We start from the raw sequence: 13,090 nt of genomic DNA, 5'->3' as shown, positions 1-13,090 counted from the left end.
CGCGACCTATCCTCGTGTATTTCGAAAACATTGCTTGTTTTTTCTAGCCAGTACGTGACCAAGTATTAATAAGCCAGATCGAGCACCTCTGCAGGTGATAGGTAAGTTCGTTATAGCGTTGATTGAAAACAACGTGAATAAACACGGAATTTTGGTGAGAATGGATGGGTGTTTGCTAGACGGGAATTGTCGATCTCGGGATTTTTATGGTGAAACCACTTAAAACAAAAACATATTTAGCGTGTATTGTATATTTTCTAGACTAGAGAAATTTGTTTGTTTGCAAAACTGTTACAATTTGTCACTTTAACTATTGAATATATTTTTATGAAACTATCCAGCAATATAGCTTCTACATAACAAAAGAACGTACAATTTTATTAATTAAACTGTTTACGAAATAATGGTTCTAGAACCGCACGCGAACGAAAGTCACGGTTTTCGCTAATGGTGAAAATTGAATTTAGGAAATATCGTCTATAGTTTTTGATGTTCATATCTTTAATTGACCTATGTTTAATGTGGTAATGAAATATTTAATTTATTTGAATATTCCCTTTCATACAGCATCGTCGAGTATTTCACATGCTGATTAATAGCTGCACAGTCTATTGGCTACCCTTTGACTCTAACTAACCTGATACTTGATCAATACTATCTTAAGTGTTCTCGGAAATCATTGGTGTTCAAACCAATTGCCGGCATAAGACGGTTTCGGACTGTAGCCGGGCCTTTGGCTGGTTTAATTAAATTGCTTGCTGTTTAAACAAGAACTAAACCGACTCAAACACCCGTATTCTAAGAGGATTTATCTAAGATATTTTCTCGTTGACCGAGGATTTGGTGCACGCCAAGATATTCCTTATTGAAAGCTGATAAGACATAAGTAAGCGTGCGCTTGGTCTTTGGTCAAGTAGTGATTGCTTCGGACGACTAAGGCTGGGTTGCACCATCTTACTTTAACTTTGACAAACGTCAAAAATCTGTCAAACTCTATACAAAATTCACCGGTTTTCGTTAAAGTTGCGGTCAAAGTTAGGTGGTGCAACCCACTCTAAGAATACGGGTAATGCAAACGTCAAGATAGGTTCGTCTAGCCGTTACAGTGGTGGAACAACCTTATTCCCAAAGGATTTGGTCCGGGACAGCATACCAATGCGAAGTTCGATAATGTCTCTTACTGTGCAGTGATACTGGAGAAAATGTCACCTCGATTTCAGCTTAAATTCAAGCTCAATAAGTCCCTTGACTTTAAACTTTGTCCTAACAAAAATCTGTTATTTTCTATAACCGTTTGATTTTTGAAATCAAAACTTTCAGACCACATCGGCTTTTTTGTAACTCTATTAACGTCTCTAATAAGAAGAATTTCCATTAGTTCTCTATATTAAGAATGTTACGTCGATTTCAATTAACTAACATTCTACTGTTGTCTTTTGGTTTAAGCTAGTCTTGTCTGCTCCGAAACGGATATTCTTTTTATAAACTAAGTATCGATCTTTAATACGAGTTCAGTATGTTTTGTCTTTGTATTTATTTAATGTTTAGGTATTTCTAACGACAAGTGATTTTCATGAGACAATACAGCAGTGTGCTTACCATGAGTTTACGTTACGTGTGCTCGCTAGCGACTGCGTAAAAAATGACAATAAATGTATTGTATAGCGCCCTTAGCGGCTACTTTCAAGAACTAAAATCTTCATAGTTTTTTTGACGTACTCGCTAGCGAGCACACCTAATTTAAACTCATGGTAAGCACACAGGTAAGTAAATGAGTTTTAATACGGCAGACAAGGCAAACACTGTGTGTCTTATGTAGTTATACTGGTATAATAAGGTGCCATTTAAAAGAAAAAAAATCTTATAATTTGTCATGAGCAGTAGATTTTTCAATGAATTTCAGTAATTGTGTCATTTCTACTTGTGCATTACTTTTTTTGTGTAGTGTGCAATAAATACTTGTCTCTCACTATGAGTGAAAGTGTACTTCACTTAAGAAGTGAATAGCGTTCCAAGATAACTCAGTGAATTCCGCAAGCCTGACACGCTCAAGTACCCGCAAGGGGCGTCAATACGGAGCGCGTGCGATAATGTCAATGTGCATTGAAATGTCATGTCGACTCGAGTTTAAATTCGAACAGCTCTACTGACACTAGGTACTTTGAAACTAGCATTTTGAGTAGGTTCACCAAAGCGGAGCAGAGCTGAACGGAGCGGAGAGACGAGAACTGGAAATAATGAGATTTGATTGGTTATTCAACACACTTCTCTGCTCCGCTCTGCTCTGTTCCGCTCCGTTTTTGTGGAATACGGGCCTTATATCACATACCTTCTGGGTCAGTGTTTTTTAAGAGAGCGTAGCTGTTAATTACCGTCCTCCTTTCTTTCGTTTTTAGGATTTATTTTTACTAAGTAACTAATACACTGCTACAATTTTCTACCTCCACCATAGCAGAATTATTTAAAAGCTTTGGTTTACTTCTATGAATATGTAAACTTCACCCTAGTTCTATTTAGTTTCTCACTAGTTCCAGCAATGTACAATAAAGTAATTTGTACTACTTAATAAGCCAAAAAATTATAATGGTAGAAGGTGCATCCAGCTCTTATTAAAATTAAAATATAGAGAAAAGTAAACTCAAAAATTAGTTTTATAAGAAAGATTAGATCCTGGCTATTACTTATTTCTATCTACTTAGTTACGTGTTAAGTTCAACAAAATATCTTTTCTATACGTGCCATAACGTCAAAGGCACCGCCGCAGGGCAGTGTTTGAAGAATTTATACAACGGCGACAGAAATTTCATTACGTATTATTTTTATGGTAGAAAATGTAGAATATGAAACCTTATTCAGCTTTAATTATATTTTTATTTAATCTTCTCTCTCCCTCTCTCCCACTCTAATGATAATATAATCTTTTTCGAATAGAGTTACTTAAATATTTGGAACTACTTGTATACGTACTACCTAATATTGGAAATAAATAGATGTCAGTTGTAATCACCTCGACCTCGAAGGCCGATAAAGAGGTTCTCGTATGCTCAATAAAATATACAGTCCATTGGCTGGTAGACCCTATTCCCAAATTAAACAGAGCATGTACGGTAACGGTCGAGATAGCTCCAAACTGGCACTAAAACATGTACGAGTATGTACAAAGCCTTGCAGCTTTGGAGCCCGCATCCGTTACAACGCGCCTGTCTCGTGGTCCGAGTCAGAGTCGTAATTTGGCAGACCAAAACAATCGGATATAATACAGGGTGTATTAATCGTCATGTATTATTTATGTACGTTACTCTTTTTTCGCGGAAATGAAAGGCCAACATTTTTACAGCAATTCTATTTTTACTTCAACATGTTCTTTTTCACAATTCACAGACGGCATCACGAAACGACACACACAAGTAAAGAAAAGTTAATTGAATTTATTTCGGTAAAAGGTAATTTTTCCTCGAAAAGATTCCATTGTTTTTCAACTTGAAAGCGTCTGGCTCATTGCTTAATTTTACGTCAACCTGTCGCTTACACCCTGCATTTGTCTCTTTCCTCTTCTCTTATTAAGAATGTTGGTTTTTGGACTCTTCATTTTAAAAGAATCATATCGACGACTTTTTTCTATGACTTTTGACAAGTAAAAAGTCGACAACCCATGTTGATGGGTCTGGTAGAGACAGAATATTCATGTGAAATTTGACTTCTTACTTATTTAATATTTTCCTGCAAAATACCTACGAGTCTAAACAATGCTAGTCGAGTAATAGTTATGCTGACTCTTTAATAGCTGTAACTCTCTCATGTTGGAGTGAGTCTGATGCTCTTGTTCAAAATTAAATGCATTTGTAACTAGGTCACGTCCCGAGCATAATTTATGAAATTTTAAATACGACAAATTATAAAAGTTAGATATTTTGTGCTATACTCTTAATGAAAATGTTTTTATGTTTCATTTAATCGATCGAGGATATTGTTCAAAATTAAGTTTTTATACATGCACTAATTATAACTAGTTTAAAATTATTTAAAATATTTTAAACATAGCAAACTCTTCAACAAAGCAAACACAGATCATACCTATTTGAAACTTTAACGACTCATTTTTCAAGTAGGCTTTGGATACAAATGTAACATTTCAGGCCATTCCACTCCATTTATGCGCATGTTTGCGAAATAAACAAAGTATTTTCGTGTGTTTAATGTGTACGTGTTTCCCTCTACACATTGACCGCAATCTCCAGCCTCGGGGGACGTGACTTGAGGAACGCGGTAGCTCCTTCTCAAGATCACAAAAGAAACGTCAATCTTCATTATCCTAAACTGTTTATCTACACGAATAATATTGTAATAAACATTACCATTTTTTACAACGTTTATTATCTACTGTCTCTACCAATCGTTGAATTAGAACATTTAATTGAATCGTCATTTCAGTGAGTGTTTTTAGAAAAAAGTGGGACTAAAGTGTTCCGAAAACGCCAACGAAAATAGAAGCAAATATTTTTGTATTCGACAGTAAGCTGTCTATATTTTTTCAGACCGAGTGTGTACTTTCAACAGGATGTCACCGGCCATCGAAATCTGTATTTGATGAAAAAGTTAAAGTTTGGTCTAAAAATTCCCATAAAATATGAAACGGGCACAGTTATGGTAACCATTTCACGTGAATCGGCCATTTTGATTTGTATGTGAATAGCCGAGGTGGTTTTGAATATTGCACGCTGATAAAACTCGGAAAATATTTCCAATGTTCATGTTCATACCTATATTCAAAAACAGGGCTATTGCCACTATTGTTGGCAATTCTGCGGTCAGTTAACTGGAGCGTGTTTTTGTAGTTTGATTTTAAATTACACCTGCAAAAGGTGAGAAAAAAATTTTTTTTTAAAATGTCATTATGAGATTTAAAAAAAGTTTCATCAAAATCCGTTCAGTAGTTTTTGCGTTAAAGAGTAACAAACATCCAGACATCCTGACATCCAGACATCCAAACTTTCACATTTATGATATTATACAGGGTGTTAGGTAAATGGGTATATGAGCCGACACTAGCCCATGTTAACATGGTCATATAAATGGTATGGTGAAGTCAGAAAATTAATATCTTCATTTTAATTATTTTAATTTTCATACAAATCGGATTTTATAAAATTTATTTTGTATGAAAATAAAATAAAATAAAATGATGATATCAAATTTCTGACTTCACCATACCCTTTATATGACCATGTTAACATGGGCTAGTGTCGGCTCATATACCCATTTACCTAACACCCTGTATAAGTAGGATAGTAGGAAAATATTAAAGATGATCGACCAAGTCAATAGCAAATATTTTTGAACACTCCAAGGACCATTCGATTTTCATTTATAAGAGTAGGTACTTATTACAGAAGATCTATTTAAAACGTAGGTAACTTACTTGAATATTTTGTGTATTATGAAAAGGTTGTTAGGCTACTGAATGGACTGCGAACACGATTGTATCAACATCCAAAACTAGCTCGCTAAGTTAAACTTTTATAGCTCATACTAAAACAAAGAAACATGAGCTGAATATACAGAAGAATACACGGCTGCATTTTAGTTTATTATGAGTTAAGAATTATGTAGTATTATTATTCTTTAAGTCAGTCTGCTCTATGTTAAAGAGATACAAATTAACTCTTTGAAATGAGCAGGCCTCGAAACATTTAATACTGAGCAATCGTCGGCCATCATAATCATTATTAAATAGAAATTCCAATTACCTACTGATCAATACTCGTGTCAAGCAGTTTCAGTGTCGTAATAAAGTAAATAATTATGAGTGTCTGCCATTTGTTAATTTTGATAGGCTCTTGACAATGAAATTAACCCACTTACTCCTACCAGGCGTTATAACACCGCTAAAAAGTAGTTCGGAATATCCTCAGGTAAATTATAAAAATATCGAGAATTTGTTTACTGTTCCTTGTATTTTCTCTTCATTACGAATCAAGCTGTAATTGATAATGTTCGATATCGCATATTTGCTTTATTTTGTTAGTTTTTTATTATTTTGAATTCTGTTATTTAGTTGTGTAAACCGACTAATAAATGGTAAGATATTTCATAAACTTGCTAGTAATACCTCAGATTATACTAGTTATTATTTTATGTACTACTGTTAGCTACAAAACTATAAACATATGTTTTTGAAAAACTTTACATTTTTGAGACTTTTTATGACAAAATTACGATCGATGTTTTAACACCTGGTCGCATAATCCACGTCTAACCTGTATATTCATTAAAAGTTTAGGCCACGATATAAAAGACCGCTGTGACTTCACGAAATTGTGGACGTATTAGAAAACATTGACGACGATGCTCAGATACCGAACCACATAGCAATTTTACCACCAGAAAATGCTAATGCAGAAGCAACGGATGGATATTCTGGTGAAGAAGACCACGTTACCTTACAAAATCTTCCAGGTTAGCCTGGTTCCGTTTATCTAACTATAACCTGGAAAATTTTGTAAGGTAATGTGGTCTTCTTCACCAGAATATTCATCCGTTGCTTCTGCATTACTACTTATAGCGTGTAAGTTTTCTATTGCTATTTTTCCTGAACTTCCAGGTTCGCAACTTAGAGCCTAGGCAGAAGTACTGTACGACAATTAGTCTTCTTTAGATAAAGATGATAACATCCCGCTCTCTGATTTTTTTAAAGTAAGACGAAATGAATCTAATGATGCCTCCAATGCAGTTAGTTCTTCTGCCATGAAAGTACCTACCGCAATCACAATTACAACAATGCAATATAGTGCAAGTACCTTCTGTGAAAGTTCTGTGCCAAAATGTCTAAAATATACATGGCAAAGCAGTCATACTCCTAAACAATATTTATGAAGAATGGCACCACAACCAGGGTCCACGGAGCTTACATCCCTCCCTGTGTAAAACTTTACTTACGAGTACTACATGCAACTGACATGTAAAATTTGCAAGAAAAAATCAATTTAGTGTAAAAAATGCGCCACTTACTAAAGCATCCTAGGCTATGATTTATGTCTTACCATATACCATAGCTCTGAATAAGATTTTGGTATTTTTTTAGTCAATGAGTATAACTTACAACTCGTTTTTAACTCTTAAACCTAACAAAATCGTATGTTTTTTTCTCATAGTAGTAGTTGTGTGGTACTAGTCCATTCTCCGACCAGGTGTTAAAACACCACCCATTTTCCGGCTTTTCCAGTTGACCAAGAATTTTTCTAATATTTTTCTGTGGATACTTGACCTCTATTTAGAAACATACTAAAAATTTATAAAAATTGACAAGTATAAAAAGTTTCAGGAGTATCTGGGTTAATCTTACTTAAACGCGGAAATATACTTTATTACAGTTAGATTTTCCATCGCCACAACAGCAAATGGTAAAATGTTTTACTTGTTAAGAACTGAATATCCATTATAATTAAAAATAGATTTAACAAGTCCACCACGCATATGACATACACTTTACAAGGTAAAATGTTCTAGTAGACGCTAAATGAGTCTTTATTTATGTAAAGGGTTGTAATATCGTGACTAAAAATACCATACTCGTAATAGTCATTCATACATAATTGACAGCTCTTTACTGCTTTAGGGGAGAAATGTTTCTTTATAATGTCATATAATATTATCAGTGAACGATTGAGAAAGCCCAGTTAAAGCAGCAAGGGCTGAGTGCGAGTTTACATCAGAGAAGTAAAAAAATGACATTTAAATGTATGACGGATTGTACAGCACCCCTAACGGAAACTCTCAAGAACTAAAATTTTCATACATTTTTTAAACGCGCTCACTAGAGAGCGCGTTTGATGTAAACTCACACTCAGCCCACAGACAAATAAACAGTCTATTTCCATCAGGTAAATAATTAAATATTTATGTTAACAACCTTATAAACGCACGGAGTTCCAATATAATTTACTAGCTGTGCCCGCGACTTCGTACATGTGAAAATGGTTTGAATAATATTTCACATTTCACGTTTTTGCAACATTTTTCTTTACTGCTTCGCCCCTATTGGCCGTAGGGCGATGTTATATAGCTTGATAAATGGACTATCCAAAATGAAAGGATTTTTTTTAAATCGGACCAGAAGTTCCTGAGATTAGTGCGTATATTCAGTAGGTCTGAGAATAGGACGTTAACAATTTCCACCTCTGCAAAACAACATTTGCTGGGTCAGCTAGTAATTCTAATAAATTGGTAAGAGATAAGGATGCTGATCGCACCCGTCATCATAATAGTAGGCCAAATAAGGGGCTATATCCCTGTCACTCTGTGCCGGACAATAGAATTATGCCCGCGGCATCTCCCAACTGACCTAAGTCAAATAAGTGAAGATCGCTTTCAGAATGAACTCAACCCGAAATTTAGCCCGTCAAAAATAATTGAATGCTGGGTTGCACCATCTTACTTTAACTTTGACAAACGTCAAAAATCTGTCTATCTCCATACAAAATGCACCGGTTATCGTCACAGTTACCGTTACAGTTAGATGGTGCAACTCAGCCTAAGCTATTTATTGCTCACGGCTCCGCCCGCGTGAAATTAAAATTACAGATCATTATACACTCGACATCAAATAAATCGCACCTCCCGCTACAAGCATTTTCAAACGTATGCATCCCCACTTCCCACCAATATTGGCATCATTTAAAAGCCTAGTTCTAACCTTCATTTCATTATAGGAAAGGTTTTTACCCCAAAAATGTGTCTTTAGAAGGATTCAGAGTCACTTCTTCAAAAAATAGTTAGTTACGCTAAAGCCAACTTTTATGGCTATAAAACTGTTAAGTTGGGATTAATCGCTATCCATCTGTTAAAGACGACACGTGAAATCATTATTTGGTTTTATAATCATAAAAATTGGTCTAATTGATCCCATAGGTGGGCCCAAAGTGAGGTATTTTTTCAAGTCACATTTATGGTATATGTTAATCATTTATTAAGAAATTAAATGTGTTTTTCTTTAAGGATATTTATTGGGCTTTCAAATAACACCAATATTGTTGGGGCACCATGATTGTGTCAGAAGAAAATCGTTAAAGTTCGCGTCGCGGAAGGTGCGGTTTATTTGATGTTGAGTATATTATAAGCGTTTAAGTGTGTTATTTTGATGTAAGTACGTATAAATAGTAATAATGTAAAGTTTCCGTTCAGTAGTTTTTATTTTATTTTATTTATTTTTATTTATTTTATTTTAAAATTTTTTGGAAAACTTACAGCTAAATGTTACGTTAGGTGATTTTTATGATTAAAGTAAGGCCAATTAAAAGTTTCCACCTATAGTTATACAATTAATAAATATTATTGCGGACAGAACGATGTTAATTTATGAAGTTCAAACTATACTATTTAACAAAAAAAAGATTTTTAAATTTTGTTTCGAACTAGTTGATAGGGGTATTGAATAAGTCTAGTTCCATGTCATCACAAACTGAATTAAATCGATCAGGAACTCTAATTACAAACGAATTTTTGCGATAGTTGGTTCGAGTCAAGGGTGCTTGCAGTATTTTAAAGTGTCGTGTAACTTTTTTGGGGGTATTAATATGAAAACGACTTAAAAGCTCTGAGGAGTCCACATGATTTTGAAATATTTTTAGTAGGAATGCGATGTCGTTTAGGTCTCTTCGCATATACAATGGCAAGAAGTGGAAGCGCCTGCACCGCTGTGTGTAGTCTTCTATAAAGACGCGGCATTTGTACTGCAGATGCCGTAAAAATCGTCTCTGTATAGACTCCAACCTTGTAACGTATGTTTCATAGGCTGGGTTCCACACCTGCGAAGCATACTCTAAATGACTGCGCACGAAGGCACAATAAAGCATTTTCACAGTCTTTATATCGGTAAATTCAGAGGACATCCGCAGAACAAAACCCAGCGCCTTACTGGCCCTAGCCACAACCGAGTCAATGTGGTTCTCAAATAGAAGCTTGGAGTCAAATACAACGCCGAGATCTCGCATATAATCAACTCTAGAGATGATTGTATCATCGAGAGTATAATTATAGGCTATTGTATGGGGTTTTCTAGAGAATGTGCAGATATAGCATTTAGATATGTTAAGATCGAGATGGTTCAATGAGCAATAACTTAGAAAAACATTCAAATCTTGTTGTAGATTAAGACAGTCTGATTCGTCTCGGACAGGGCATATTATTTTCATGTCATCAGCGTACAATAATATTTTGCTGTGAGAAAAGCAAGCGCCAATATCATTGATAAAAATTGTGAACAATAATGGCCCCAAGAAGCGAGCCCTGTGGCACTCCAGACGGCACAAACAGGGTAGATGAGGTATACTCATGCATGCTTATTTATTAGCAATGTTTCGACATACATGCTACTAAGTAGCAATGAAGAATGTTCACTAATTTTGTTTTTTAGCTTTCTGTATTTTCTGTTAAAAATAAAAAATACACGTGAAAGAATTATTTCGATACGTCAATAAGTTTCCAAGATATTGAATTTTATAAGTGCGGGCGGCGGCCGGCCCGCCATTTTATGCGCGTGACGTCATATTACAGTGACTGGCTCATATTTGTATGGGTGGAATCTTGCAAGCTGAATTAAGACCCACTTCCAGGCAACCGATTAAGCTGAAATTTCGCAAACGCATGTGATTTGGATGACCATGCAATATTATGATGACATGGAGCTGATCTGATGATGGAGCTGGAAGGTGGCCATAGGAACTCTATAATAAAACGACTTAAATCCATCGAGTTTGGGCTCGTTCGTTTTGTATTGATGAGTACTTTAATTCTATATAGTAATCAGGGTCTAATGATGGAGCTGGAAGGTAATTCGCAATAAAACGACACAATCGCATCAAGTTTGGGTTTGGTTCAATTTTAATTTCTGTGATGGGTCTGGGTGTTAATATGTATAAAAAGTTTGAATTTACAAAAAAAAAATTATTTAAGTATGTTTATATCCGTTTTCTAGTGAGCGGACACTGTGAATGTACGTCACGCGGGGTCACGTGACCGTCGGCGGGACTCAATATTTAAGCGAACTTTGAATGCCTATAAAATCATAACTACTGGGTATTTTTGAATGAAATAAAAACTAATGTATTTGTAAATTTAAAAGCCTAACTGTAACATAGGTTTCAAGTGATTTTGCATACCTAGTAACATTCTCATTGTGCTAGTAGTAATGAGCATGTGTATCTGTACTTTTTAAACATTTGAACGCTGTCGGGTCAGATAATAGGTATAGTAAGTAAATACAAAATAATATGTTGATTGTAACCAACGTATTAATGTGAAGGTTAAATACCACCAAAACTGTGTTTTACCACAACTGTAATAACCAGTTTAAACGTGTGTAATATCGAAGGCTGTTGCATTGATTATGGATAAATGAATAAAACCGTTTCTCAAATAAAAGAGAATAATGTGGAAGACTGAGGACAGCAATGCGGTGCAACGGCCTATTTTTATACTCAGCTGATTTTATATGAACATCGTTAAAAAGGTTCTGTATTGTTAATTTTTAAATATCTTAAGTAAACTATGTGTGATTTCATTTCACCAATCCAATTATTAATTCGACCTAGTAAAATGCGACCTAGTAGTCAAAATTTACAGAACTTATTACACTTTAACGTAACCAAAACAAAAAGCGAACGGATAGTGTCATCATTAAACAATACGAACCATATATTATTGTCGGCTTTGATTGTATCTTTGGCATATAGAAGCATGTAAAATCGATCAAAAAGTAAATGACCACAGTGGCCAAGCCACCTAGAAAGCCGGCTATAAATGAAAATCATTATTTTAATTTATAGCCGGATTTCACCTTCGAATTGATTAGGTCTGCAGTTAAAACTGGAATAGTTAACAATCACATAAAAGCCAAGAAAGGAATTTAACAAACATACCTAATTAAAAAGTTTTTCCAGTCAGCATTATGTGCGCCACTAAAAAGATTAAAGGAAAGCAATAACGTAAAACTATGGCGATTTAGTGGAACTAGTTCGCATCTTTTCATTCATTATGCCCAAAAGGGACATAAAAGATATCATGCGTGTAAGTAATTTTGACAAAAATGGAGACAAAGACGCTAACATTAAGAGTCATGGAGCTATAAAGAGCGAGGTCGCGTGATAAGAGTTCTGATTAATGTTGGCAGTACACATTAAAAGTAATCTTTAGTTCCATTTTGTGACTTTGTAAAGTCGCCCGTAAAATATTTGGGTAATGGTTATTGCCTTGACTTATTTTATTATTTACCTGGGAGCGCTTTAATTTCGAGCACGTTACGCGACGGCGGTAAAATTTGAAACTTTTAAATGCCGTTCGCTGTTGTCGAAAAATTCGCACTGAGTCTTGTAGAACTTTTTGGTGGTTAAACACTTTGTTTGTGTGGCACTTGATTCCTTTGCACTGAGTTTTGATTAAAAAAAAATGTGTTTACATTTCGTTCGGTGCGGTGTTGCGCGAAGCCGCGATGGAGCGCAGCGCGCGTGGATTCCGTACGCGGACTGGAGTGGTACTTAGCCGGGCGCTCATGGCGCGGCGGCGTACATGCGCACTTACCATCTTTCCTTTGAAGCCATTGTGAACGCGCCCGTAAACGCTGCTCTCCCGCATTAGTCGAAGATAAACCTTTTCGGGACAGTGTGTAGATGCTTTTATTGTTTTCGTTACTCGAGGAGAGAAATGTCTTAGCTTTAAGTGTGCACAGTAAATCTCAGCTTCTTTAATTGAAAAGTTTTATTTTCAAGAAATACTCTATTTTTTTAAATTGTTAACAGGACTGAGGACAGTGAGCATACAAATTAAATAAACATAACTCGTTTAAATATTAAAAAAAATCGTTAAATTGTTTGTCTTTATAGTATTAGTACGATACCAGTTCATAAAAAAAGCTTTTATTAATATTTGTCAATATGGTTAAAAGATTTTTTTTCACTTCCCATTGATATTTATTATATTATCAGTCATTGAATTATTTTTCCCAATCAAATTACACAAAGGAAAATACGGTGACATGAAAGGTATACTTTTTTCCAAGAATTTTTCGTAACCCACATTGTCAGTTTGTCGCATACAA

At 35.1% G+C, this 13,090-nt stretch overlaps 1 protein-coding gene across 1 annotated transcript in view; it reads right to left on the bottom strand.

Annotated features, from left to right (window-relative positions):
• Positions 1-12,507, bottom strand: part of LOC135079528 (protein sidekick-1-like) — a 44,232-nt gene extending 31,725 nt beyond the window's left edge. The window contains exon 1 of the mRNA XM_063974181.1: positions 12,268-12,507. The gene's annotated coding sequence lies outside the window, so the exon portion shown is untranslated. The remainder of the gene's footprint in view (positions 1-12,267) is intronic.
• Between the last annotated feature and the right edge of the window lie 583 nt (positions 12,508-13,090).

Source organism: Ostrinia nubilalis, chromosome 16, assembly GCF_963855985.1.
Source record: "Ostrinia nubilalis chromosome 16, ilOstNubi1.1, whole genome shotgun sequence".
Taxonomy (NCBI): domain Eukaryota; kingdom Metazoa; phylum Arthropoda; class Insecta; order Lepidoptera; family Crambidae; genus Ostrinia; species Ostrinia nubilalis.
This window is presented reverse-complemented; position numbering and strand designations above follow the sequence as displayed.